This window comes from Acromyrmex echinatior, chromosome 1 (genome assembly GCF_024713525.1).
Source record: "Acromyrmex echinatior isolate Ae372 chromosome 1, ASM2471352v2, whole genome shotgun sequence".
NCBI lineage: Eukaryota > Metazoa > Arthropoda > Insecta > Hymenoptera > Formicidae > Acromyrmex > Acromyrmex echinatior.
Window position 1 is genome coordinate 7,716,822 of NC_141852.1, and position 25,211 is coordinate 7,742,032.

The following is a 25,211-nucleotide window of genomic DNA, read 5'->3' on the forward strand; positions in this document are numbered from 1 at the left end:
ACAAATTAACTTAAATATACTTACTATTTATGGAAAAATTAACGACTTAAAACATACATTTGCTAATTTTAAAATATAATATCATTTTTAAAAGTTAACCCGAGAGTGCACACCTGGGGTGTTTTTTTACACCCTAGTGTCAGAAAAACGAAGTGTTACAGTAGTTTACTTCACCGATCGGGAATCTATACTTACCTTTCGATCGAAGTTTACGGGACATAACCCATTTAACAGACAGCGTGTACTATGTATTTATTCATAGTAGAAACCTAATGAAACTCTCTGGAGTGTAAAAAACACCCCAAGTGATCATTTACGTAATAAAAAAAAAAGTTCAAATATGATAAGAACGTTTTATATTATCATTTCGAAATATATAATAGAATATAAATATGAAACATTTTTTCCGCGTACTTGTATGTATAATAGGCAATAAATAATTTGTTTTAAAATAACAAATAGTAGCTACTAATTATTAATATAATAATAAACCATTATTATTCCAAATTAAATAAAAATGAATTATTTTTAATAATTATAGAAAAATCGACGCAATAAAAATGACTTTATATGATAACGACTTAGCCTCACTTTAGGTTATTATAAAATGAATTTTACATAATGTATTTTATTATTTTTTTTAATAGATAGTCTGCAATTAATTAGTAGTCTACATTTAACTATACAATTTTATAAACTCGTCTTATAAAAGTTTATTAACTAATATCTTCATTTTTTATAAACATTATCACAATAAGCTACTTAATATGCTTTTTCCATTTGTTTAATATTTTCTTGGTTTTTCCTTAATTTTTTCAGAAAATATTGATTAATTGTTCTTACATAATGTCCTTAGATAATAATAAATTTTATATATATGTATATATATATATATATATATATATATACATATACAGAACAATTACTAACAAATAATATATCTTTAATAACGATAATATATTTTTAATAACAATAATTTTAACTGGGATGTAAAAAACTCCAGGTGACCATTTATGTAAAAAAAAGAGGTATGCACTCCCGGGTTAAGACAGGTCATTATTATCGAAAAAGTTGTAAAGTATAATACTATGTTTAACATATTTGAAATTAATGAACTAGTAAATGATATGAAAAAATTTAAAACCGATCAAACGAGAATATATTAATAATTTTAACTTGTTTTTTGACTTGTTTTTCTGCTATACTCTTCTCAAACAAACATAAATTTTAAATAGGACCAGTAAGAATATATAAATTATTTCTAATCAATCATTTTGGATCATTTCAAGTGATAAGAAACAAAACTTATTAATTAAATTCATAAGATGAAAATGCAAAATTATATATATATATATATATATATATATATATATATATATATATATTTATATTTTGACATTTCACCAGCTTTTCATGAAAATAGTGATTGCATGCTATGCGCAGTTTGTTACATAGACATTAAAAATCTTCTAGTATCTCCGCAAATTAACGAGGGAGACAAATCGAGGATATTATCATTTGGCAAAACTATCTGCGATCAAAATGAGTTATTAGTTTTCTCATACGCCGCATCGGCAATATCAAAACGAAAAAAAGCATTTGGAACATCTCCAAAATTTCGCCGCCCGTCATCTGGCTTCTCAACGGCTGTATTATCGGCGGACTCGTAAATGCGAAATGAAGCCGTAGAGCGTATTGCAATCTCAGAAAAGGAGAAAATCGACTATATAAAAATGGAAACATAATTTTTTTACTTAACTAGGCTAGAATTTATTATTCGTACGAATTTTGAAACGCGAATAATGAAAGTTACATAATATGCTTCGCGAGTCAGGGTGAAAGAGAAAGATTATAAGCTTTTGATAATTACTCGCGTGCAATGAATTTAAATATTTAAACTGCCAACAAGATAAAAGCACTAGTGTTTGGATAGAGCACAGGAGAATTGCAAATGCAGCCTTTGCGTCGGAATGTTTTCCACGGCGCATATTTGGCGAATTTTCGGAGTTTAACCGACAAAGCTAGACGGGGGAAAAATAATAGGTCGTGCAAAAGAAATGAAATGTTCTTAACGAACGAGAACGCATCACATTAAATGCGCGTCGTGTGTTCTATGAAAGCACTGCATTTACGAGAACTTAGCAAGTGGAAACATGTAGCTTTTTATCCACGAATCATACGCAAGGATGGCTCATAAAATGCACTTGCTGAAACGAGAGACTGCGAGTCATAAGGAGAATCTCAGGAGAATCCTTCTGATTCTTCAAATAACTATACACATACAGTACAAAAGATTTCGTACAGAGAAAATATTTTTTTAATAAACTCTATTTTAAAAAATTAAATATTATCCAGCGAGAAATGAGTCGTCGAATTGATGTCGAATCAATATCGATACGATGATTTCAACACCAATTCGACGTCGATTCGACGTTTAATTGATAATCATTTCATTTAACAATTTATTCATAAAGTATAAAATAGACTGTATGTTTCTTAAATTATATATATACCAAAAAGATGTGTATTAATTGTAGAAAATATATCATCTAAAAAATAAGCGAAAATTCCATTGTTTGAATGCTCAAAAAATATAGCTTATTAAATATAGCACTCGAAAAATTTAGCTTATAAAATCAGAAATACATGCGAAGCTCATTTTTGTATATCTTAAACCAGAATGTATTCATTATATAAAATTGCTAATTAATGTTTATTTTCTATAAATAAGACTTTTTATAAAAAAATTCTTTATACAAATACTTTTTGCTCTCACTGTATATGGCTGCAGAGTATTTTTGGCTGCTTCAAATTACGAACCGCGTTAAAAACAATTTTGCTTCTTGAATGCATTTCTGACTTTGCTTCAAATTACGAACTGCCTCAACAACAATTTTGCTGATAAATGCAGCAGTAAGTTATTAATGGAGAGTCATCACATCAGTCTGAATATTCTTCATCAGTTTTTTAAGTAGATTTAGACACAAAATTTCTTATAAATTTATATTAAATTAGGAAATTAATAAAAACAGTGCCATCAAACTAAACTTTTATCGATTATAATATTAATAATTAATTTTACGTCGCAAAAGAATGGTAACATGTAGCAAAACGACTCGATGTGGATATCGCGTCGTCGTTGCATCTACGAAGTCCGTGCCACATGCGAGCCAGTTTCGAGTAACAGCCGAACGAAAGAAGATATGGGAACATTACGTCCTCTATTCCGCGTTCGCGCAACGTTCGTATTATGACGCTCCTCGGGGGTATAAACGTTAAATCCCGTCCCACTCCCGCTTCGCATCCTCTTCTTCATAATTCTCGGAAGGATGCTTGTTTTCCCGGGAGTTGTTTTACGGTGCACCTATAAATTCCCGAGCGAGCTTTAACGAACGAGGCACGCGTTAAGATGAGGAAGAGCCGGGGCTTAACGTTGGGCTGCTACCGGCCTTCAGTTTAAGCGCGCCGCGTATATTTAGCATTTCTCGAAAGGATTTAGCCTTGAACTGGATCATCGAGGTCGCCTTACTGGACGTCTATCGAACGTAGAATTATGAATTGCGCGCGCAGAATTGTGAATTGTGTTTGGTATGTCGTGTTTGGTGTTTTAAATGTGAAATGTTTTTATTATTTAGTTTATTGCAGATTATTTAGAGTGTTTGAGTTATGGGAGCATTTTCAGAATCCTGCGTTAATCAGTGATTAATTATTACACCTATTTAACAATTAATCGTTAAAGAACAAAATAATTCATTTCGATTTGTCGGTTCATTTTTATTTAATATTGTTCATTTATATTCTCATTAATTGCAAGTAAACCAAGCTCTGGATAAACGGACCTGGAAAATTGGAAAAAGTCAGGGGAAAATATAAAAGAGTCTAGAATTTTTAACTTTGCTTACAATTTCCTTAAACTGCTCCTGCTCTAAATAATTGTTATCATATTTTAAATATTACATATATCTAAACGTTTATAGTCAAATACGTTCGAAACTTGTATACTTTAAACGATTTTAAAATAATTATATTTTATTGAACATTTTTATTTCATCACTCTTTTTCGTCGTAACTACATTTTTTTTTCGATATTGATTTTCGATATTTTTTATTGGCTTGAATTTGCATCCAAAATTTCATTATGTTACTAAGCTTCTTTAGTATTGTTTCTAATAATATAGATTAACTTTCCTACAATCCTTTGCTTCTAAATGTTAAAATTTACATATTTTATATTGGTCATGGAAAATTTTTCATTTTCTTCTGGAAAACCTGAAAGAGTCAGGGAATTTTAAAATTCATTTTCTGTAACAATCCTGATAAAGATTTAGATTGCGTTCGGTACTCACGCGCTATAAGCTCCATTCTATTTTCTTTTCGTAAGTAATAAATGATAAAGATAGAATAAAGTTTACTTGAGCGTAGAAACTAAACGCAAACTTGATAATTAAATTGTTCGCTATGCGTTCTTAACTAAAAGCGCGAAATATAAAACATGGCATTTAAATATTTCCTATACTTTCGATCAGATAGAATTTATTTCATATATATTATGCTGAATATGTGAAATAGAGTGATTAGAGTGTTAATAACGTTGGTGAATTAATTATAGATGTAAAGCAAATTCCATTAAATAATGTAAATTATTTATAGCCAGTATGTACATGGTTGAGATAAATCTATATAGTAATACGCACAATTTCAATAACCTTGCTTAATCTGCGTAATATGAATGAAATAGCTGAGCGAATAGATCACTAAATAGTTTGATAATTTATCAAATTATATTGCTAACAGGTCATTATAATAATATCTGAATATTATGTTGCTTAGAAAATGACATTAAACGAAGCGAAAAAACTTTAATTGTTTAATTAAAAGAAAATATTTTTAAGAAAGTATAGCATTTACATCTGTAATTACCATTGTTGCTGTGGAAATGAAATTAACGAAAGTTTTATTAATCTAATTACGTATTACATTTTTCCGAACTTGTGACAGAGAAAGATAAGTGTAATCCCATATAAATATTATTAATAACAATCAAACGATTTGTTTCGTAAGGCGAAGCAACAACGTCTCGTTATGTCGCGTCGCGTTAACTTACCATTTTTTTTTTTCGTATTATTTCCTCCGCTACCTGCACCTTTCATTTCGCTTACGTCAATTCCGAATTCAACGTAGGCGTGTCGCTTCTATTGTATGTGTATTACGAACGTGCGATACAAACGATACACATGCAAATGTACGAGTCAGCTATAAAGAGATACGTTGTGTAAGCGCATATCAAATTAAGAAGGAGAAAGTCGACTCATTGCCTGTAGAAGATGAGCGGACATATTCGTAAGAAAATTAATGTATGCAGCTGATTAAAGATTGCTTCATTATAATTAAGCGATTGAAAGAAGCGATTGACTTGATTTGTGAAGCTGGCCCCTCATTTTAAAATTTTGAAAAAATAAGTAGAGTTTTGTCTCCCCGAAGAGTTCTAGAATTCTCAAACGGTTTTCAAAAGAATTGATTCCGTTAATTAAAGCAGTGAAAATACCATTTGAAATAACAAGGGGCGGGAGGGGGGGCAGGATAATTTCACTGTGATTCTAAAGTTTTGAAGGACTGTAAGTACGGTCACAGCGACACTCATTTAGTTGAACAACTAAATGACGTTGCAATCTTCAAACGTCGAATTAAAGATGTACACCCAGCTGCAAACTTGAACTGAAATCTACTGCATTAACTACCGAAGAAGTTAATGGCATTCGCTGATGATGGCTCAAAAAGAAACGTTCGAATTACAATAGAAGAGGAAAGGTTGTAAAATAAATAGTAAGTTCAAAACGCACAAAGTCCCGCGATATATATGCTCTTAATCGCCTCTTATTAAATAACTTGTAACTTATTAAAAACATTAAAAAAATTGTTTTTAGATATCCGATATTCTGTTACGAATTCTAGTTCCTCCTCGAAAAATTCTAATGATTATCTTTAATGGTCAAATCGCTGAGAATAAAAAAAAAGTTCTAGCGGTTCGAAGATTCCAAATTCGAATTTTTTTCAAGTTTACAAAGATCAAAAATTCTTTTTAAAAGTCCGGCGTTTTAACGAATCTTGATAGAGTTCTCTCTCGAAGAGTTTTAACGATTTTTTTACGAAAATTGTATGAAGGTAGCTGCCTTTTCATGTAGTGATAGTATATTCGATTATGGGAAGTCATTCCCTTATGTGGTAGCTTTCCTTCGAAATTTAATGAATGACATTATCGTCCCCTTCGCGTCGTCGATTCGCTCTTTTATCGCACTCTTCTCTGCTGGTCAGGAATAAACGAGCACGTTTCTTCGCGACGAGGACGCACTACACATAAGAAGATATCCGAGACTATCGCGGTCAGAAATAACGTTTCCTTAGGGCGGAATTGTCTCCGCTATATATCAGTCTCGTTGACAATAAAACAGCGGCTTGGTATTCGTGCACGCCGTTTCCAAGACACATCGAGTATATCGAAAGACGTTCGATTTCCACGACAAGGCGAAATATCCGGTCGATCCGGCCGTCGTCAAACGATATTCCGCTGCTGTATTTTTAGTAGCGCATGGCAAACCCGAGCATGGTTCTTTCATTCTTTCTCTCGTTTTTTTTCCTGTAGATTTACGACGATCTCATGATCGACACGTCGGCGGTTTCCTCGCGGCTCATTGAGTCTAGGAAATGTCTCTACGGTATCTACGAACGAAAATCGGCGAAGTGGCAAGCGGTACAAAAGAGTCGTTTGCTCTTTCTTTCTCTTTCTCCTCTCTTTCTCTTTCTATGTAGATGAGGCGATTATATATTTCCATTACGCTTTACAATCGCTGCTGCATACAAAATATTTCTCGCGTGTATTGCACTTTTTTCTTTAACAAATACTTCGAACTTAAAAATAAATTTCTCTTGTAAGTAAAGTGTACGGGCAACGATAGATAACAATTATAAATGAGTGACAGTAAAAAGCTTTAGAATAATAGATAATATTATTTTTATTAATTTCAAGTAAATTTTAGTGTAATAGAATTTCTATTTCAAACTTTGTAAAATGGAAGATTAATTCGAAAGTATTAACGATAGAACGGAGACAATATATTATATGTATGGTTAGATTAGGGGAGACCGGGGCTAATAGACTCATTTTTCAGTTTCAAATTTTTACAGACAAAATTAAGAGACTTATCGAAAAAATGAATTCTACACCAGTTATTACGTACATTTGACTACCTAATAATATTTTAATAATAAGGGGAAACTGATAATTAATATGAAAAAAAATGCATTTTTCTAATGCATTCCATCTGATTCAACTAGCCCCGGGATAATTCGACCGGAGTAATTCGACTAAGATTATTAAAATAAAGATTAATGTATTTTAAGCTACATCTTTGGCTACATATTAATAAAACTTTTATAAAAATATATTTTAAATAAACATTCGCTTGGCAGGGCAAACAATACTTCTTTTTGCAAAATTTGTTCATTTCGTGCAAAAATACGTCAAATAAGCCTAGTTTTCGAGATTGGACATGAGGGAACTAAACTTATAACATTTACTGAGGAAAATCTCTTTAAAGGAATAAAATTTTGAATAAGTATTATAAGAGTCGTCACTAAATGAGTCATACAGTTCCATGCTGTGGTTAGTCTACTATTCCCATTCGTTCATTTTTTAAAAACATTAACAATATACGATAACAAAGACATACAAATAAAAAATATTTGTTGGACTTTATTAAGTAAGAATTACACTTACTGTCTAAGTAGAAATCAAATATCTCAGACAATTATACGATAGTAAAATAAAAACTTTAAGAATAAAAATATTTACTTAGGTGTACGATTTTTTTAAAATTGTGGTATAACTTCTATCATAGATGTGTTCACAACAAGATGTTACAACAGACTTAGTGGCAGTCGCTGCTGCGTGCTCAGACACGTTTACGCGTGTCTTGCGTGTTTTGTTTTTAATGTAGCCTCGATTATTCTACTTACCCCTATATTCAACTGACCCCGGTCTCCCCTACTGTAGGAGAAGGTGGAGTAAGATGGATCGCAGGGTAAAATGATGCATTTATTAAATCTTATTAGTAACTGCCTCTATTTGCTGAATGATAAATATAAATACATGTATAAAATTAGCTTCCTTTTTTATGTTTTTCAACTGTTACGTTATAAGACTATCGTGAGTTAAGCTATCGTATACGATGCTTGTTTTCCTGTTGGATTGCTAGCTGGATTAGAATCTTCTCACCGTATTGGCTGCAGTGCTGTCAGTGCCAGAATCGCAGCCAATACGATGGGAAGATTCTAATCCAGCTAGAAATCCAGCAGGAAAACAAGCATCGTGTGTCGCTGGCTTTATTTATAAAAAGAAATGTCAAATGTCAAATTCTTTCAAATAGATTTCGTGATTTAATTTATTATCTCACCTTCCCTTATACAAAAAAAAAGAGAACAATTTATAGCAATTTAAAATATTTCGTAGTAATTTCTTCCAAGTGAATCAATTTAAGCACCCGAAAAGTTTGTTGTCGGGAAACATAGAAGTAAAGAACTTTCAGGATGCTTCAGAGTGCTTGTTCTGTTGACAATTGAAACTTCAGTTAAAAATTCAAGCACGTTTTCGACGAGCTTTGGTCAAAAGTCAATTCTGATCAAAATCATTCGGGGAATCAGAAAAAGGTGAAGTTAATTACTCAAGGATTTGTCACGGGAAGTAAAGAAAAATTCGTTGCTGTTATTTATCTTCTCTACAGAAATCGATAATCTTTTATCGTTTTTATGCCTGATTTAGTCAATGTCGAATATTATTATTCATCGAAATAACTGATTCGTTCCTTTTCATCTTTTTTCCATTATCGATAACAACTAGACTCTTTCGAGAAATTATTATTTACCTTAAGAAGGTATTTATTCTTTTATCAATCCCAAACACAAATAAAGCACTTAATTTGTTTGAACCATTATATTTTATCAATAAAGTAATATTGACTAATAATCCGTCTTATTTTCTCGTGTTTCAGGATAAAAATTATAACATCATGGAAAAAAACACAGCTGAAAACTTTACTAATTCAACAAATGTTAAAGTAGCAAACTTGACAGCTGAATAACATTAGCGATTTGTTAATCATCAAATCTTCTTAGTTATGTCGATTAATCATGCAATAAGTTATAGATTTGTTATACCATCCAATTAATTTTTTTCCGTGATGTATTTTTACGTCTAAAAAATTACTCTTCGTGAAAAATAAACTATCCCTTTAAACAGTCCTTGTTCAATTTTTGCAAAACATTTCCCTATAAAATTCATTTAAAGAAAATTTTAATTTTGCATCATTACGTTTAATTGATCACGTCAATAAATTGCTGCTCGTGATGTTGAGCTTCTCACACATTTGATTTCATAGATTTCTCTCTACTCTGAATTTGTTATTTTTAACATACGCGAGATAGTTAAATACGAACGGCACATCGCCCGTATTTTATTTATTCGAATAAATTTAACATTTGTCATTAATATTGGAGCACCTTTCATTCGTGCCATTTGTTTTCTCTGAAGATTTGCGTAATCGGGCTGCGAAACGGTATCTCTCGAGTTCTATCTCCCACGGTTGGTTGGAAACTAGGAAGTGTCGTTCCACTTCCGTGCTGCATCGATAAAACCAATTCTCGGAACGATACACGTACACACTTACACATACATGCATATACACACGCACACACGCATAGATACGTACGTATACGTATGAAATTGTTCAATCGTTTTCGCGAAAACGGGGTCTCGTTCAGCGGGTATAGGTATATAACGAATCCACAGAGAGCGAGGTCAGAGTTCGAACCGTCTCCCTTCCCTTCTCTTTTACCTCTCTCATTTATCCGGTCCGTTGATTTTGCATGCGAAACGTCGCCTCGCGTGACAGAGCCTGGCTGGACTGCATTGGCAGATATAGGACGATGATGAAGATAGTTTATTCGCCTCGCGTGTCGGCGAATAGTTACAGCCCGCCGTTTTCCGCGACTGTGCTACTCAAATAATAATATGGCCGAAGTAACATTAATCAGAATTATCGGAGATGCGCCGACTCGACTTGTGAAAACGTTCCTGTAACAGAAGCTTCCATTCCATTACACACAACGTGACTATCTTTTGTCTTTCTAAAAAAATATGACCCAGTAGAAAAAAGATCGTCATTGTTTTATTAAATAAAATTAGTAGAATCGGTAAATCTCTCTCTTATAATAAAATTAACAAATAATTTCGTACATAAATTAAAATGCTACGTTCACAGTTCATTTGCAGATTTTGCAGACGCAACGAAAAGGATTGATAGAAAACAAATATTGCGTCTGGGCGTTGCAACAGATTTTAAATCTATTGCAACGAGATGTACTGTTATAATAATATCCGCGGAGTCACTCGGCGCCAGTTCGTAATTTATCTTGTTACTTCTGATGCTGTCTTATTTTTCTCATCGTCTATCAGCCACGAATTCATCAGATTGGCGGCCGCCACGTCTGTAATCGTGGTCACGGTCGAGTTGGTAACCGACTTACAGATGAACAGTTATGTTCTTGCTCGAAGTAGAGGGTAGTACGCGGAAATGTTCCTTTCAGCCGTTTCAGGAAGTAAGGATAAAGAATAGGGTGCGGTGGCGCAGCGAAAAGCAACGAAAAGCAGAAACACGGAATGTGTGGGATCAGGATGGACGGTCGTAGATTAAACCATGCCGATAAGAACCACGAAGGGTCGACGAAGGGAGAGTAAGTATATTCTCTCCCTCACTCGTAACATTGAACTGCTCCTGAGCTGGCGGCTGTATAGCCGCGTTCCTTCCACCATTTCGATGTCCTTCAGCCCTTCCTATGTACGTGGGTGCAGGTAATGCTTGCTACCGATGCAACTGTCGAAAGGTAAATGACGGATTACGCTGTCGGCTATCAAAGGAGAGCACTTCAGCGCAAATCTTCAACGCGTATCTTCCAGAATTTTATTTAATAAAACTAATCGCTGCTTTTTAGAATCCATTTTTGCGAAACGCGAATATAAATGCTCCTACACGTCTGGGTGTAGTAATACATATAAAGCTTATATAAAACTACAGCTCGAAATGGTGTAGAACAGGATAATCTGATTCCATCGTTCGTATTTTGGCCACATAATAGCTCTTATATGTTGTCGAAGTTTGTGGGATTCGAAGATCTCACCGAGTCCGTTTCATTCGATTCATGAACCTGATTTACCTATAAATCTGTATTTTTCTAAGGAATTTTGTATTACCTCTAATAATCAAGGGATTCTCAAACAATTGTATCGAGATTAGCGTATTTTTATCAAAATCGTCTTTTTAAACATTTGATTTTTATTAGTTTTTATTGCGAGATTACTAATAGTAAAATTATGATTCTTGATTCTAAAATGTAATAAAAGTATTTTATTTTAAATAATTTCTCTTGTACTATTTTATATTCTTTCTTTTTTATATACAGATAGATTTTATTTTTCTTATTATACTTTTTGAAAATAAAAAAATAAAAATTTTTTTATAAAATGAATATTTTGTGAAAGTCATTTCTTTTCATTATTTTATTAGATTTAATATTTGAAACGAATAAATTTTGCAATCAATCGGAAATAAAGACCCTAAACGATTCATCTTTAGTCTTAAATAATTTCGTGTAAATTTATGTATTACAATCCTGCAGATTCGCGCGCTGAATTTAATTTTCATTCTTGAAATGCAATCTTAAAAGAACTAGAGTAGTAATTACATTAACAAGCAATTTAATAATATTAATATTTATAAACTTATAATACTTAGAAGAAGTTATGTTATAATAATATGATAAGCATCAAACCTGTAAATCATTTATTGCGAAAATTTATTATCATAGCCCAAAATGGAACCTGGATCTCTCGCTTTTCGAGCGAGCGTCCTCACAGTGAAAATTAAATTCGACGTGTAATTTGCAGGATTGAATATGAGAGTATATAATTTTACATGAAATTATTTAAGTATTGTAAATATCCGGATTAATTATTTAGGCTTTTTATTTCCGAGATTAGTTATGTATTCATATTATAATGTTAAAAATATCTACCCTGCTGTATTTAATATTATAGATAATAAATAAATTTTATATTTTTTAAAATAATTGTATGAATAAAAAAATAATTTAAAAAAATTAAATGATAATTAAATTTATTTTAAACTCGCATTTGAAATACTTAAATTTTCTAGAAGTTTGAACAAAAGTATCTGAAAGAAATTCCTCAAAGAATTTTTTCCAATGTTTGAATAAACACTCCTTTATAAAAATTCTTTTCTTATTTCACAATGAGAATTAAGAAAAGAAAGACGAGGAATAAGTTGAATCGCGATTAAATATTGATCGTCGCGTCGCGTCCATACTATTGAGCATCGTTATATTGACAAATATATAGGACAAAGTTCGCGACTTGACATCGATAGCAGCTGCCAATGCAGCGGTGAGAAGATTTGTTAGCGAAAGAGTTTGCAATGCGAGTGACCGGGAGAGTAGTTCTTTCAAAAGGCAAAAGGAAGTCAGGGACAAAGGACAAAGGAGATGAAGTAGAAACCATATCGAGAGTTTGGCGAACAAAGCGTAGCCGAACTCTAGGAGTAGGTAGAGATTAAATTGGGTGACAAGGCGATTCGCCCGTTACGAGATGTATTCTCTGCCGGCATGAGCGGCATAATGCACTGTTCCGGAGAACGGTTTGCAGGTTGCAAGCTAGATTATTCCACGATACGCGCGTATATTGTATAATGAAAACAACGCTCACAGTAGCAACGATCCTTTTGATAAAATGGCGACAACATTGTAGCTTCCACTGGACTTGTGAACTGCGTTTACGTTATACAGTTAAACCCGAGTAGTAAACCGCTGAGGACATTGCGATGTACAGATTTGGGGCATTACTGGGCATTACTGGGCATTACTTATGAAAATTGTATGTTATAATAAACGGTATAAGATTATGGATTACTAAGGCATTAAGGGAATCCTAAAGTGAATCTGTTTTATCAATTTTTCCAAACAAGTATTTTTCTAACTGCCTTTATACATTAAAAAAATCCTTTTCCATAATTATAAATTATAATAAACTTATAATAAAGTATAAACGATAATGTAGTCCAAACCGGTCGACTTTATGACAAAAACGAAAAAAGTTGAAAAATTACAGCTTTGTTACCGATTTTTAACGTCGACTTGTAGTAATGTTTGCTTTATATACGAGTTTTATACTTTGTACGTACAAAACAATCTTGGTTTGGACTTGGAGATTATATGAACAATCAATGTTGAGTATTTAGAATTAGATTTAGATACTTACGAAAAGTACATACGAAAGATTAGTTAAAAAATTTCTACGTATATACGAGTACGATATTGACGTAGTAATATAAAGATATGTCGATGTGTCGAATTTTATCGGTAAAACAGTGATTTCATTGAAGTTTGGACTTCATTTTAGGATCCCCTCAATGGGTATTACTAGGGCACTAATGGGCATTATTAGAATATGCTAGTGGGCATAAAATTGGGCATTACTTGGACATTACTCGGCAATAGTAGGCATTGATATATACAATTTAATCAACGGTTTACTTGTTGATTAAATCTCTATCTTAACCCTTAATAGCATTCAAATAACAATCTTTATAGGAATAGAATAAATTTTTATCTTTTTCTTTGGAATTTATTTAAATAAACCCTCCGAATTTCTACTGAAACACGTCACGTTGTATTCATGTTACTTTACGATAAAAGTAGAAAGAATATTGAGAAAGGTCTACAAAAGAAAAAGAAGAAACGCGAAATGTATGGATGATGAAAGAAGAAATCGAGGTAAAAAATGGAGTTATCTCGGTAGACGGTCTCGGGCAAAATCCGATATTGGCCGCGATGAGAACGATTGCGAGTTCGAAAAGAGAAAAGTAAGGAAAGGGCAGGAGCAGGGAGAGCATAACGAGTGCGAGCAGAAATAGAGCACTATTCGAGGGCCAGGAGATTAAACTGGGTGACAGAAGAGCGGATACGTTGGTTGCAATTTTTTTAGTTGCGTTTCACTTAACGTTCGCAATGCTCGCATGCATCATTTCAATCTTGTTTGATGACAAATATATATATATTATACGAGGTCTGTTCAAAAAGTATCGCGAATTTTGAATTTCCACGGGTTACGTATATTCGATTTTCGATTTTTGTGTGTGTGTGTGTGCGTTATGTTGATACTCATGTCTCTCACTTATGCCGACAAGTTCGGCCATTTTGAATGTTCAGTTAATTTTTGACAGCTGCTTTGCTTGCACGTGTTTTGGCTCGTCTTCGATTTTTGCCTATTCCAAAAAATGGATCAAAGAATCTGTATCAAATTTTGTATGAAAAACAAAATTAAGTGCGCGGACGCATTCCGAATGTTGACTGTGGCATATGGTGAAGCTACCTTGGACCGAAGCAACGTTTATCGGTGGTACAAAATGTTCTCAGAGGGCCGAGAAGATGTGAACGACGAAGAGCGTGCCGGACGCCCGAGCACGTCAACAACAGACGAAAACATTGATGAAGTGAAGAAAATAGTATTGGCCAATCGTCGAATCACCGTTAGAGAAGTTGCTGAGGACCTAAACATATCGATTGGCTCATGCCATTCGATTTTTACCAATGATTTGGGCATGAGACGGGTCGCCGCGAAATTGGCTTTTGCACCATGAACGCCTCTGCTCACACATCGTTGCTTGTGCGCGAATTTTTGGCCAAAAACAACACACTAATGATGCCGCAGCCATCGTATTCCCCAGATCTGGCCCCCTGTGACTTTTTCTTGTTCCCGAAACTGAAGAGGCCCATGAAAGGACGACGCTACGCTACGATTGAGGAGATAAAGACGGCATCGAAGGAGGAGCTGAACAAGATCACAAAAAATGATTTTTTTAAGTGCTTCGAGGATTGGAAAAAACGTTGACACAAGTATAATATCTGATGGGGATTACTTTGAAGGGGACAAAATAGATATTCATGAATAAATAAATAATTTTTGAAAAAACACAAAATTCGCGATAGTTTTTGAACAGACCTCGTATATGTATAATATATATACATATATATTCCATTCCAATTTCGAGCGCTCTACCGCGGCGGCACCGATTTCAACCAGTAGATTCGTCCGTATATACATATATATATATGTATATATATATATATATATAATATATGGCTGTGTATTGAGCCGTTGCAAAGGGATGCGAAATGCTACGTAGGGAGTTTGTGCGGGAAGTCGGCATAGTGACGCCCTAGAATAGGACTACCCTTCTTCGTCCCTACTCTCTCGCTATTTCTCAGTCTTGCTCATGATCCCTTCGCTTTGCCATGATATTGTTTAGACGACGATACAGACAAATCGTTTATCGGATCGACAGCATTGCGCTTTACGCGAATGCCGCGCGACGGAGACCTTTTGACCTTGCGCTTCGACGCGCTTTGATCTCGCGTGTTAATGGATGCGATTAAAGGGAAACTTCATTAGAGCTAGCCAATCGACACGTTCTTTGTCAAACGCGCATTTCCAGGCACTCGAAATTTCAGCATTTTCCAATGGTGTTGAAGGATTAAAGATACGTATCACACGATTTAATGAAACAGAACAGTGACGGTGAAAATTTTAATAGTACAATGTTATAGTCGACCGACAAGGAGAAACACTTTTCATATATTAAAGAAATAAAATGACATTAAATTGAAGTGAAGTAAATGTAATGGAATATACGTTAATATTTCTCCATGTAATTCATTGTATTTTTGATCGACTTAAACAATCTGCAAATCCTATTTATAACAAAGCGAATTGAATCAATCGAAACTTGAATTAATTCAATAATATTGCTACGTATAATGTTCTCATAAATAGTGGCATAATTGCAAGCATATAGAAATCATTAAAGCTTCATTTTTTACATAGCCGTCTTACGAGCGGACGTCGTTTACTGGTGTAAAACGTAATAACAAGGCTGTGAGAATCTTAATGTCATATTAAAGATAGGTTAGTTTACAAGGCAATTTTACGTTTATATACGTATATTAGCGCTCTCTCTCGTCGTCTCGTTTAACGGGCTAACGCACGTCGGTTTCTCCTGCAATTCAAAGCGATGATCCCTCTGAATTCTGCTCGTCTGCTTTTCGTACTGCGGTAGTCTCGAATTTGTACGTACAAACGCACGAACGCATCATTGCACTTTAAATTATGTATACAGCTTTGCTCGTACAACGTCATTCAGCGTTAATGAGGATATAAATTGGTAATTAAATGACGGGGCGTACACGTTCAGCGAACATGACGTTAATCGCGATAGATCATCACAACAAAAGTGCTCATTGGCCCAATTAGCGAGTCATGGAGATTATGCTAAAACATTTGCACGGTATCCTGAAATAATGTGTCTATTAATTGTCTGGAAATTTTGATATCAATATTTTATTACCAAAGTCGCGCAACTCTTATTTTACGATAAATTATTTAAAAATTACTTTTTTGTTTTTTTATTTTTTGCCAATATATCTTTTAGGATAAGTTTTCTTACCTATCTTGTTAACTAATAGCCTAATAGTGTAACGGCGCGCAATCATATTTCTGAGATAAATTTATTTAAAGAATACGTATATATATCGTATATGTATTAATTTAACATCTAACTTTGACCGAAAGTGGCGCTTCTCGTATTTAGGTGATATATACCTACTCACATAAACGATCTTGTTTATAATCTTATTTTAATACGTTTTGTATCATTAAATAGAAGAAACCGTTCAAGGTTTCTCTCGATTGTTATATTTATTTTATCGCGACCGAATAATAATAACCATGATCGATAAAATATAATCAAGCGATTAATGTGACCGAGATTCTTTCAATTGACTCTGAAGCGATTGCTTCATTTATGCTTGATGCGTTCGTGATATAAATTTTATTTAGACAATTATTTTAATTGTTAATTTAAATTATATGTCGGTGTACAATATATTTTATTAGCGATGTAAGTAATGATATAATAACGACAATAAAAAAAGGAAAAAAATATTCGAATAAATATAGTTTAACGTACGAGTGACATGAACTTCTAGAATTTATAAAGAGAGTTTTAGTTGCAATGGTACACACAGGAAAACGTTCTGATTAAACCAACAAAATGGCCAACCAGAATGGTATTTTGATGAAGACAAATAGAATTTCTGATTATGAAAACCGGAAAATGGTTATGATAATCAGAAATTCTGTTTAGCTTCACCAAAATGCCATTCTGGTTGGATCTTTTTGTTGGTTTAATCAAAACATTTTTCTCGTTTTTCAGTGTAAAAATAAAATTTTATTTTCGATTTAATGGCGCAGGTAAAAAAAAAACGATGACATTTCTATAAATTTAATAAGAAAACGTTAATATTTATTAGAGTAATATTTATTTTGGATTTTAAATGAGAGGAGAAAAATATTGAAAGAGAAAACGTTAACTCTAATAAAATTACTTTAATATATTAGGTGTTGGAATTAATTCGTAGCGTTTTTTAATGAAAGAATGTTATTTATTTCACATGAGCATTAAAAAATACATTAATGAAAGTACTTCCCATCACTTGTAAAACGCTACGAATTAATTCCAACACCTAATAATACATTTGTATCGTATATCTGAAAATAATGCTCGTAATCGATGTTACGACTAGAAAAAAATGACGTCGCGTAAATTACGGGACTGTTTATGACAGCTGTCAGACCAGGGCTCACTAGGGATTTGTGTGTTGGAGAAGAAAACTTGGCGATAATTATTATTCCATCGCGATGTTGTCAGAACTCTTTTTGGTATTAATTAAATACAAAAGTAACAACGCGTAAACGGCAATTCGTATAGACTTCCGGAAGGCAAATTGAAGCTCGCGACATGGATGGGCAGGAAAGAAAAAGAGAAAGGAAAAGATTGTTAATTATCTGAATCGCAAGGCGTTTTAAACTTTTCCGCGAGTGTCTAGTTATTTATTCCGACCGTGTTGCATATTCAAATGACGTCGCCATACGAGAAAGCATTTTCCGATACGAAAGACGCGCCAGCAGAAAACTATAGATGGCTTGCGGTTTATTAGAAGTCATTAACCTGCTTTCTCGGCTGCGCTGAAATGCTACTCCACGCGCATGTTGCATAACATCGTCGGCAAATAGATAGCTTAAAAAAAATCCTGGGATTTCTGTCTTATTTCGCCTCCTTCCATTCCCCTCCGAGATTTGCGCCGCGCATAAAGCCTCGATAGCTGAGAAGAGTGTGGCTGCATTCCCTGGATGCGAAGTTATTATTTTTAGACGCAACATTCGCAAAAATAGAGATGGAGGCTCGGAAAATAATGTGATAAAATAATTTCGTTTGCTCGCTTCGATCATGTAAATCAATTTATTTCTCGGATGGCACACGATGTTCGTATTAATAATAATTAATAATACGTGTCATATAATTTTAATTAATATATTTGGCTACCACACGCCGAGTGTGGTTTAAGTAATAATAATTAATTAATGACTTAATATGCGGTGTAATTGTAATTAATAGTCTCATAGTGAAAGAGAAAGATAGATACATAAATAGAGATTTATACATAGATGCATGCGTTTTTATACAACATCGGCTTAATGTATTTTTCGTTATCTTTACGTAACAATGGAACTTTCTTTACCGACTAAAATCGATAATATGCGCCGGTTGTTACGAACGAAATTCGCTAGTGCAGTCTGGAATATAGAATTATGGGACTCTATGGGATACAAGCGGGATCGATGGGAGGGTCGCGAGAGAATTTATTTCCCACTGGGAATCTGCTTAAGACTATCATTTTCGAAGTACTAAGCTGGATTTAGATAAGCTCTTCATGTCGCAGCCGCCGTCGCTGATACTATTTAATTACATAATATGTTATTGAAGAATTTGTGGTTAATAAATTCGTTTTCAATCGTCCATCATTCGTATTGTATTGTAATAATTAAATCAATAAGGAGGTCGCAAAAGCCAATTGTAAAAAGATTAATTATTGAAATCAAATTGTAAAATTATTTAAATTTTTACGTAGGTCTGATTTCAATGACACTGTTTTTATTTTTTACTTCAAAAAGGTAAATTTATCTTAATCGTGATTCGATTATCAAATTTTAACTTGGAGGTAGTCTACAGAGATCTGTAGAACAAACAGTAATGGAATTGCCGTTTTATAATTGGCGCAGACTACTTTGAAGTATGATTAATTAAGAGCTATCTTTTATTCTGTACTTTATAAATGAAATCGTTGGATTGAATGCGATACTGGAAGTTCGTTTTGGTAGGCAAAAGCTGAACCGGCAATCGATAGCCTCATATTTTATTAAATCGGTGAGCGCTTTATGTTGTCTTATGTTTTGCTCACGAAACTTTGATGATGATGTTTAAAAAGAAAGAAGATGGCTCTTTTATAAAGATTGACTTTGTGTTCGGTAAGATCTTCTTAGAAAGATCCAGCAGTTTGCTTATCATTTTATGTAACGTTGTGTAAAACGCTAATCCAAACATAAATATATTTGCGTGTAAACATAAATATATTTTGCAGAATGTTTCTAGAGATTTCTTCGGATGTATTTGAAATATCTTGTAAAATTTACGGAGTTTAAACTAAGTTTTTCGTGTAACTCCACGTGCAATGTGTAACATTCTATTGATACAACTGTTAATAAAGTAATATTAATATGTTAATGTTTTCTATTTCATGAAGGTTTCTGGGTCTTTGGAGATTGATAGCTAAACAGACGTTAAATTGTAAAACCCAGACCGGGGGTAATTTATTTTTTCGAGAGAGCTAAAGATCAACAACATTTTCTAGTTTCCTGCAGTTAATTCGATAAACGGGTTGACCAAGTCTCGATCATTAGCTTCTACGAGAGAAAGAGAGAAAGACACATCTCTTTCCAAGCACCAGAAGCAGCCCTCTGATCACGTTCGAGGCTTTGGGATATTCCACGTTCCTAATCGAATCAAGGAATTGCTGGCGGTAATTTATAACTTTGACGATTACTTCTTTTTCTTTTTTTTTTGTTTTTTCTTCTTTTTGCACTGGTAGACCAATCAGCTGCCGATAGTCGGTCGCTTCTGCGTCGCTTCATTTTTCGATGAAACTGTCTCAATATTCTAACGATTGCTGATGCATTCGTTCATTAATGACGGCGATCCTCGGATTCGCTTGCCGAATATCTTCATCCTCTCTCGCGGTCTTTCAATTTTCTCGGTCATTCGTTTTCTTTCTCTCTCTTTATGAGCCCTGGCGACTCCTCGACACAAGGCGACTCGGCGCCGACTTGTGAATAACCATCGCAGTTCAACGAACTCGCTGATGAGAGAGAACTTCAACCCTTTGTTCCATTGACGGGTGTTTTGTACAGAAGTACGATGAAACTCGAAATTATCAAACGCGAGAAATTATCCGACTTCGCGTGCAGTTTGAGATTGCTGATATAATAAGGATCATCGAATTATGTTTTGTCTTTCGGATCAAAGAGAAATTTTTATTTTCCAATTATGAGATCGTTTTCTATATACGTTACATCAAAAAAGTACTAATTATCTCTTGAAGAAAACACAGCCGGATTTATTACTGAAACAAAAATCTCATTTTTATTATATTCGCGCGATTATGCTATTGTCATTTGATCTCTGGTTATCAAGTAGTGTATACGTTTCAAATATAATTCCTCGTTACATTATTAATAATAGCAATATTCTAATTTTTATTTTCTGAAAATATAAAAGAAAAATCTCGCGATGTGAATATAACAATTTATCTCTCTAAAAAAACGATGTTGTACACAATCGAACTAACAGTTCCAGAGATTCAAGACGAAGTTTAAGGTGTTAACAATCATACAAGTACAATTTACGATGGTTGTGTATTTCTTATTTTGCCAGAGTATAACTTGTATCGGATTCTTACCAACTTGGCGTATATTGCTTCTTTTGTTTCTTACCAATTTCGCGTATATTGCTTCTTTTGTTTTGCTCTTTCTTTCTCTGCTGGCTGCTCATCAATTTTATTATCTGAGAAACTGAAGTATATAACGAAATATCGCGCGCACACCACACACCACTCGTAACTAATGTGAAATATAAGACGAAACTTACCCTCTCTCGCTTATCCGTCGAAATGGTGCTTGGGGTGCGCTTGATTCTTACATCGAGTGTTAGGGCTGTTTCTGTCGATAACAGCGCTGTAATCATAATAAATGTAGATGATGACGCAGGCTTTTTGTCGATTTTTCCTTGTTTCTTAGAAATCGTCTCGACATATGTTGTACGTATATATTGTGGATGTTTAATACATTTGTTTTAACCTATAATAAAATCACCTGATTTCGACAATTTTTGTAATAATAATAAAACATTCCTGATAATTTAAAATGAAATTCAAACAAAGCCAAAATCTGGCCTTATGGAGACTTTCTTTTACATGTCATAATGTAATATGCTCCAGACAAATTTTAAAAATTTAATTAAGCTTATAACTAAAATTTTATTCATAAGGGTTTTGTAGGTTTTTAATTTTAAACCTGCAGACAAAATTTGAAATCTTTAATTCAATATCTTTGTGTCTTTTTAATGAAAAAATCTTGTTAGCATAATCTGGAATTAATGATGAGGAGCGTGAAATTTCAAATGTAAATATACTGCACATATAAAATTTCAGTTAAAATTAAGTAACTATTCAAAATTTTAGTCAGTTTAACTTCCATATTGGATCTACTATTTTAATTGTTTAAATTTTAAGTGTAGAAATTTAAGTGCTGAAATCAGACTTTAAAAACAACGTAAAAATTTACAATTAATGTAAAAATTTTCAAAATATGTTCATTATCTTTTTCTTTTCAGCATAATCTTTTTAAAGTGCTAATTTTTACTGATATTTTATTCATTTATGTTTAATGCAAAATAATTACATATTTATGTTGTTCAATGTAACAGGTACACACACACATATCTCAAGAATCTAAAGGTACCAAATATGTTATACAAAATATGTTATACCAATTATGAAATTCGTAAAAATACAGAAAAACTATAAAAAGTCAGAGGATGAGAGGGGAATTGTAAACACCTAAGAGAAAAATTAAATATAACTGTTAATTATTTATTAATTAATAAAAGTCTTTATTCTAAAGCTACTCCAGTTATATTTATCTATTAGGTGCACAAATAAATTTCCGCCGTTTTTTATCAAAAATTAAGCATTTATTGTGAAAGAACGATATATAATGTTTTATTGATGTAAGTCAAAATGTAAGTGCAAGTTCTTTTTGCGTTTGGCACGAATCTTCATTTAATAATGCTTCCAATTCCGCGTCTTCGTACACTTTCGGCCTTCCGCTACGTTCTTTGTCTTCTACGTCAAATTCACTGTTCTTAAATTTTTGAAACCATTCACGACAACTTCTCTCTTTAACTTAAGGCAGCCTCACCATATGCTTCTACAAGCAATCGATGAGTCTTAGCTGCAGATTTCTTCAAATTAAAGAAGTAAATCAAAAGTTCTCGCAAATGACGCTTATTCGGCTTAAAACTCGGCATTTTCGCATTAACAAAAACATATGATGCTGATACAAAATCGCTAGTATTTCAAGGTTGTTGACAGATGTCCAACCTTACGATATAATGTTTTACATCAGACAATTTTAATCATAGCTTGCTAATGACGCCGTCTTTTGTCAAACGGCGAAAACTTATTTGTACACCTAATAATTATCTTTAAACTACAATAAGTAACATTTATAGATTATCAGTATAAATGCGATTTTAAATAAAGTAAAATCATAGTTTATATTTACTGATCAACAACATTAAATTAATTAGTTTTTTTTATTAAAAAATATAATTTATACTAGTAGTATATCAATGTTAATTATATTATAGTTTTGTCATCTTTTTGTATCATTATTCTTGAAAAATTTTTTCGCGAACATGTTATTTTGCTCTTTAATTTAAACGGACCTGGCGGAAGAAATTTCGCAGAAAAGCTAAATCAATTTCTTCGATTAATCTCGTACGCGTATTTATAATACACGCTTCATCCTGTGCGTGTACAATTACGAGAGGACTTGTGGGGAACGTTTAATATTGCATCCGAAATTGGTAAAGAGAGTAGGGAAGGGACTTTTGCGGCGGTTATTAAATTCTTGAAGCCGCTTCTAATTTATTTACGGGGGTTGCAGATAAATTTAAAATGTACAGGATTCAGTGTTAGCTTATTCTCACCGAAAGTAATCAATTACTTGCTCATAGACATAGAATAATTTCTCGAATAAATAAACATTATTCGGTCTTGTAAAAGTCATGCGAAAAAAAAAGATAGGGATTGTTTATATTTATCTTTAATATTTAATTATTGGCATTGTTGAGAAAAATCTATTTAGACGTTCGCAAATTAAAATCGAATTTAGAAAAGTTGAATGGCTATAAATAAATGCATTCTCGTTACGCATTTATTAGCCATTCGGTATTAGTATCTTGTTGATTTTATCAAATAGTAGACGTATACGTGTAATTTATATGTATAAATTACTATAAATTATTGAATCGCAATGATTTTTTCAAACACAATATATCCATAATTGATTAGCCACTGAAACTCGCCTATGACAGGTGATTTAATGTGGCGTAATGAATTATTTCAGATTTCTTACGTTCTCTCTATATTTGAGAAACTTTTATGAATCGCGTAATAATTTACGTGGAATATAACTTTCCTAATCGCACCGAATTTTAAGAGAAAATTGTCTGCTAATTTTATTTAATATGAAAACTATTATTCACTTTATATTCTAAGAAGGAAAAATGGTGTCTCTCTCTTCTGTATTATATAGAAGAAAAGTTTTTACAACTAACCGCTCAATTTTTTCTCAGCAACTTTATTAATCCGTAATAATCACCATGTTATGAAATATGATGTTTCTAGTCTAAATCCACTTACGATATTACGAGTGTATGAACGCCATGTTTTCTTTAGAAATAAAATTCTTGGCAAACAGAGCGAACCGTTAGTCATAGAATATGGGCTTTCAACTGGAAGTTTTTTTTAGCTAACTATTACAAAAGGATTAAAGCGCGCAAACGAAACGGGCGAATTCTTCGAAAAAAAGAGAAATGTTATTGTCTTTTTCGCACGTTCTCCACTCTCCCGGTCAGCCAGTGGTCACTGGGTCACATCCACCCTGCCGAGCGTTATTCTGGTCGCACAGGGGCAGCGTTGATTGTTCTCGATCCTCCCCTTCCCATCCTTCCTTGCTCCCTCTGTCCTATTATCTGTTTGTATTTGCATTCGTGTATCTGACCGCGATCATTTGCATTTCCGTTGACGCACCAGAGTGTTCGCAATGGAAACACATCGTGTCTCCCGTTGTCTTTTCTCGCAGCCGAGACGACGAGACGATTACGCGACCGCTTGTGATCCGCTTTTTCGCGCATATGCATATAATAATACGTACCGATCGCGTGCAATACGATTGTAAACGTGAGCGTGTTAACGAGTGTATCTCGCGTGTTTGCATACTCGTGACTTTGCGCGCCGTAAATTACGCACGCTGCGTTTTCGCGATCCCCGATTAACTAGCGAGCCCTTTGATGAATTTTACAGATAATCGCGCTTCGTGTAATTAAAAATCATGAGTACATATACGGGATGTTTTGCATTCAGTCGGATAGTTTTCGATCACAGACCGGGGTTTTTTGATGAATTCATAGCCAATCTTTATTGGAGAGAAATTTAAATGGCATTGTATCACGCAAGTTTGATAAATTAATTAGAACTTTGGAAAGAATAAATTTTTCTTGCAGATAAGTTGATGCAAATTCAGATTATTTTGTTACTTTGAGATAATTTAGAATTAATTGTTGAAAGGTTGCACTCTCTAAATGTTTTGGAGTGAAATTCTACTCGAAAAATAGAGTGATTACCGAATGACTCAAATTGGAGTGACTTTTTATTATAATATAGAGTGAATTCTTCCTCTCCATATCGTGGAGTGAATACTTATTCGTAATCAAAGAGTGAAATATTCACTCCACGAATGAATGAATCTACATCACAATTGGAAACAGCGCATGCGCCAAGAAACAAGAAAA

At 33.3% G+C, this 25,211-nt stretch overlaps 1 protein-coding gene across 9 annotated transcripts in view; it reads left to right on the forward strand.

Moving 5' to 3' along the window:
- Window positions 1-25,211, forward strand: part of LOC105153261 (uncharacterized) — a 177,108-nt gene that overhangs the window by 21,244 nt on the left and 130,653 nt on the right. The window lies entirely within an intron of this gene.